This window comes from Pseudopodoces humilis, chromosome 12 (assembly GCF_049639895.1).
Source record: "Pseudopodoces humilis isolate 2021_Gansu_Grassland_sample_001 chromosome 12, ASM4963989v1, whole genome shotgun sequence".
In the NCBI taxonomy this organism is placed as follows: domain Eukaryota; kingdom Metazoa; phylum Chordata; class Aves; order Passeriformes; family Paridae; genus Pseudopodoces; species Pseudopodoces humilis.
In genome coordinates, this window is record NC_142211.1 from 10,882,168 (window position 1) to 10,888,254 (window position 6,087).

Sequence of the window (6,087 nt, forward strand, 5' to 3'; positions counted from 1 at the left end):
TACTGTCCAGTGGTACCGTTTCATTTGGGCTTCCCTGTTAATTGTGGGAATGGAAAAGGCAAACCGTGGTGCATCTTCTGGGTGCAGGGGAATTTGGAAAAACAGTCTTTAATATCTAGCACTGCTAATTGCCATTTTTGTGGTAACATAGTCGGGGATACCATACCTGGTTGAAGAGACCCCATGTCCTCTATTGTTTTATTTATTTCTCTTAAATCCTGAAGGAGGCGCCACATATCCTTTACTGGGATTTTTATTACAAACAGCGGGGAATTCCAAGGGCTGGTTGTTTCTACTATGTGTCCCTTGGCCAATTCTTCTTCCACTAATTTTTCTAGCGCCCCGAGTTTCTGTCCGCTGAGATTCCACTGATTCACCCAAATTGGATTATTATCTACCCAATATAGCTTTTGGACCGGACGCTCTACAGTGGCCTCTACTAGAAATCCTGGTGACATCAGGAATTGTTAATTTCACTCCCTACTGGGACATGGTGTCTCTTCCCCACAGGGAGCACTTGAAATCAGCAACAAAAGGTCGGACATTAGCTAATCTACTCTCCGGGCCTTCAATCTGGATGATAGCTCTAGAGATTTTTGCCAGTTTCACCCCTCCAACACCCTGTATTTTTCCTGCCACGGGTTGCAGTTCCCAATGTGAGGGCCACACTGTTTCAGGTATGATAGTCACATCTGCCCCAGTGTCAATTAACCCTTCTACATGGAGATGTTCTGATTTATGTGTTAGGTTACACCCCATAATGGGTTTGTCTTCACCCACCACTTCTGCCCAGTAGACTCCTGGTGCTTTGTCATCTACTGGGACTTCTGTTGGAACAGGGATCACTTCGGCTATTATCTGCCCTTTGGCTACATAGAAGGGTGGTTGAGGACATCTTGCTAAGAGAATGAGGTGTGTTAGGTCTCCCTTAATTGTCATGGGAGCCACCTCAACCTCTATTGTTGTGTGTGCTGTGTCTCCAATAACAAAATACCTATTATCCAGTCCAGCCAGGTCTTGTGAATTGTCCTGCAAGTCTACTCCAATGACAGCCCAACGATTAGATCTGAAACAAAAAGCTTTAGCAATTACAAGTCTGAATCTCTTTTGTGGTTGCCACATCTTATTAGGCAAGCGTTCCCCACAATTATGTTTCTGCAGTCTCTCACCCCACTCCCTTTCCTCCCCTTTTCCCATTAAAATAGAGTCTTTTTCCTGTTTCAGGTCTGTCATATTTATGTCCTTGCACTTGGCAGCAGAGCACTTTAAATTAGTTTTTTTGGTTGAATTGCTATAGCTTCTTTCTGGTGTTTCCCTTGTTGCTGGGTTTGAGGACAGTTCCTTGCTAAATGTCCTGGCTTCTTGCACTGGAAACAGATGATGTGCTGCAGCTGTTCGGGGGACATCTGTGGCTTGTTCATCCCTGGTGTTACAGCTGCTACGGTCCTTGGGTTGTATGGTCCTGGTTTCTTGTCTTGTGCACTGTACAGATCTGCTTTCTTGGCACAGGCCTGGATCATATCTGCTATGGTGGGTGGAGGATAGATGGGCAAATTTAAAATCACTTTACGGCAGGCCTCGTTGGCATTTCTTTGTGCCATTTCTTTAATCAACTCTGCTTGTGCTGCTGGTTCTTGTACTTGCTGTTGTATCTGCAATCTGAGGCCGTCCAGAAACTGCAAGAAACTCTCTGATGGGAGTTGATTAATATTAACATAACTGACTTGGATTTCTAGTGTAGGTATTTTATTGTAAGCTTTTTCTGCTACTTCACAGATTTTATCTAAAATAGGTTTTGTTAGCACTTGAGCCTGATCTTCAGGCTTAACCCGCCTCCCTTCCCCACATAGGTGTTCAAAAGTAATCTCATTTTCTGCATCTTTTGCATCCTGTATGCTTTGCTTGAGCCTGTATCTCTGGGGTTTCCCTGCCCAGCCCCACCCCCACCGGGCAATGGGGGCTCTGTCTCACCCCTGGTTTGGTGAAGGGACTTTTCTGCACCTCCAATGGGCTCAGGGGGCTTCGCCTCACTCCCAGATGGATGAAGGGTCCCACACACAGCCCCACAGGGGCTGGGCAGGGACCCATCTCCTCCCCCAGGGGGGCAGGGCCAGGACACCCCTTCCCCGTCCTTCCATAGGAGCAGGGGGCAGGGCCACCCCTCTCACTCCCCCCCTCCCCATGGGGACAGGAAGCAGGGGAATGGAGAGAAAGATTTCAACATTTGGAGGCGGGTTTGCAAGATGATGTCATGCTTGAGCAGGGTATAGTAGAAGGGAGGGAGATGTGGCAGGGAGGGGAGGGGTTATGGGAAGAGAAAGGAAAATGGGCGGAGTAAGGTGGATAGAAAGAGTCATGGGAAGGGGGAGGGAGTTAGGAAGGCGATTCCTCCACGTGGGTATCTAGCACATGGCTAACTCCATCTTGGACTCTAGCCACGTGGAGGTACTGGGATTTCATGGTCGGAATATTGGGGTATAGGGAAGAATCTCTGGTAGTTTTTGCAACACTATCAGAGCAGGGGGCTGAAGGAGACACATGGCTCCAGAAATGGCATTGTTACAGTGCATTTCTTGCGTTTCTGGATTTGTTCCATGTATCTTTTTCAGCACAGGAGCAGAAGGTATGGGTAAAAAGGTATGAGATACTGATGAAAGCTGCAATGGCTGTTTTTTAATGTTTTTTTCTCTGTTAATCAATTCTTTTCGAATTATAAGAAAAATTGGGAGATATTTTGAAGCATTTTTTCTTCTTCCTCTATTTTTAGCGTGAGAATATTGCCAATTTGATCCCATGTTGAGACATAATTTACTTCTGACAAATCAAGCTGTGGAATGTTATGAGATAACCACGATGTGAAACATTTTAACTTTTTTCTAGAGATTTTAACATTAATAGTACTTAAAAATTCTTGCAATTTGGATTCTAAATTTGGTTGGGGTGTAGATATTGTAGATCCCATTCCTGTTATTAAAATTGTGTTTTCACAACTTGTTTTTATCTTGTTTTACTGTAAAAGCAACAAAGTGATGCAGAGCCAGGCGTTTTTTTTGGGGTTTTTTTTGTCTCAGACTGTCACACCCACCCCCCCACTGGGTTGAGATAAGCTGTCCCGCAGTGGTCGCTGCCGTGCCGAGTGGCTGTCACATGTAACGTGTTACGGCCGACTCTACACGGAACCCACGGTTCGGTCTCCACGCTGCACGGGGGAGGGTTCCCGCGCCGCTTGCACTGCCGCCCCAGCACACGGCTCGCCCGCGCTGCAGCCCACGTGCCTGCTGGCCTGGCCTGTGCCGCTCGCACGCCCACTGCCGTTGATTGCAAGGGGACATGTCACAGCCGCCGGCTTGGGCACGCACTCAGCTGATCCTGGCTCGGCTCATGCATGCTGTGTGGCCCATGCTTAGGACCACTCCATCCCGCTTTCACGTTCCCTGATGCCTGGCTGGTCTCACCACTCTTACATTGCCAAGCAGTAGAAACCACTTCTTTGTGAATTGACTCTCTCTGGGCATGAGAAAGCTATCAATTCATTCCTTGTAAACCATATTTTAGCTTTTCAAGGTAGCTGACTTGCCCAGGCTTGCGAAACACACATGTGTGTTTCCAGGCGGTTTTTGGTGGTATAGCCCACCCAGGGACACCACCTGCTATAATTTCTGATGTCCCCTGCCTCTCTGCCACTACTGTCCACCCCTCAGCAGCCAGGGCGACGGGAGATAGAATTAGCTTGTCAAAGAAGAACCTAAACACGAGCTCTTTCCCTTTCTGAGATGGCAGTTACAGCTTTATTTCTTGGGATCCTTCAGGGTGAGGTGGCAGGAGGGAAAGAGGAAGAGGTATCGATAAGCAGTCCTTTTTGAAGACAGGGGGGAAAGGGGTGGAGGGAATTTACAGAACCAATAAGGGGAACTGGGGAGAACAAGATAAGGGAAAGAAACTTACAATTCTACATTTTTGGGGGTACTTTTTTTGGGTCATACCATTTTTCTTAACTGGAAGGTTGTTTTCTTAGTAGCTGTAAATCATACCATATTTAACCTTAGGTTTTAAAGTTAATTATTACAAGGTGACTTCTGTTAATATTCACCTTAAACACATTTTTTTAAAAAAGGGCTTTTTAAACTTTCAAAGAATCACAATTATTTTTCTAGTAAAACTCTAAAAAACTTCAACTGTATAAACTCATAATTACTTAGAACACAAAATTAACTCTAAAAGTGTATATAAAAGCATTTTAAAAAACCAATAAATCATGATTTTGACAAACTGGGTACTGTCCCAGTGCTTTTTCTTTGAGAGGGAGCGGGGGGAGTTAACTGCCCACTTTGCTGCTGCTCTCTGCTGCTTTTATCTTTCTACACATCCCCCACATACTCTCGCAGAGAGGAAAAATGGAGAGAAAGAAAAAATTCACAAAGTTAACTTTAACACATACAGTTCTTTCAATCTCTCTCTCATTGTTCACAGATAGAGGAAAAAGGGCATGATTTCACAAAAACAGGCGATGTTATACAAAAAGTCTCTCAGGGCCAGGTGGTACAACGGTGACCATTGCAGCTTATTAAGTTTTAATTACAGTGATGAATTTTGAACTAGATACCATATAGTTAGCAACTTTTTGGCTGTTTTGTCTCTCTTTGAAGCTGTCTGAGCCACCTGTTTATGCTCAACTGTTTCTGTAATTGCTGATATTTGTCTAGTGTGGCCTTGGAGCTTTCTCTGCACTGCCTCTGCTTTGGGGGTGCCTTTGTTCTCTGTGCACACCTCAGTGCTCCCCCATGTCCCCCTGGTTCGGGTAGAAACCAATCTAAATTTGGCTTCTTTTCTTCCAGGGTAGTAAAGCTGGAACTTAAATAAGATTGTAGTGTTAAAAGTGTCTCCAAAAGTGAAGCAAATAGTTGTTCAAAGACCCCCGAGCTGTTCACCAGTCTTCACAGAAGTAATTGTGAATGCCGTTTATTTCTATCTTTAGCACACCTTTTATAGGGTTCTACAAGGTCTGCAGGCAGAGTAAGCTACTATTGGCTAACACACACAGGTTTACATTTTTTCTCCTACACACAAGGATATTGTTTTGCTTTACTCTCTCTTCTGCATGAAGGTTTCAAGGACTTTAGCCTTTAATATCACGACTTATTTCAAAGGCTGGTTTGTGCAGACAGGCCTTTACTAATATATAAAATATAGCAACAATTCCCCCTTTCTCTTTTTGCACAAACCAGGCTTTGGATAAGATATCATACAACTTAGACTGTCATCCCGATTAACATTATAAGTAAAGTCCATCCCCCTTCTAGCACAAGAGACTTCAACCATCCAGTGACGCCCCAGCTGGCGAACCAACTTCCAGCGGGGTCACTATCTTCCTTCAGGGCATGCAACCCATCCTGTAGCTGTTGTAGTTGCTTCTGGATGGAAGCTGAATGATCAGTAAGATCCAAACAGCACACACCTTCAAATTCCTCACAACCATGTCCTTGTCCTAAGAGCAAAAAGTCAATTGCAGCTCGATTTTGTAATATTGCATGATGTACACTACTCACATCGGCTGAAAGCTCACTTAACATTGTGGATGCTAAGTTCAATCCTTCCTTAGTCTAACAAGCGAGCCTTTTTAGAGTTGCTAGGCCTTAATTCATTCAGGCTTCGCTTTGACTGTTTGATGTTCTTCATTTTGCTAGCTATATTCAACAATTGATGTAAGCTTGGGTGGAACAAAGTTAGTTTCCCAAGATAACAGGGTCCTCTGTGGATTAGCAGGAATCTAATTCCATGCTCTATCTCCACAGATGAGGAAGATGGAACTAGGTAATCGCTTTGGTAATTGTCCTATGAGATTGCACCACAAATAAAGGCTTTACTTTCAATGGTAGTAACGAGATCAGCTATAGGGTTGACTGCAGCTCAGTGCTACATTACTTTGTTAGAATGACTTTTTGTCGGGGGTTCAAACATTATCCATCCACCTGAGGTATTGGTGGAACTTAACAAATCTAATTCTTCTGAGGGTTGTAACATTGAGAACTTGGGTAATTTTTGCTTGCCAACAGGCTTCAAGTTGTCTTAATGTGAAGCCAACAGTGC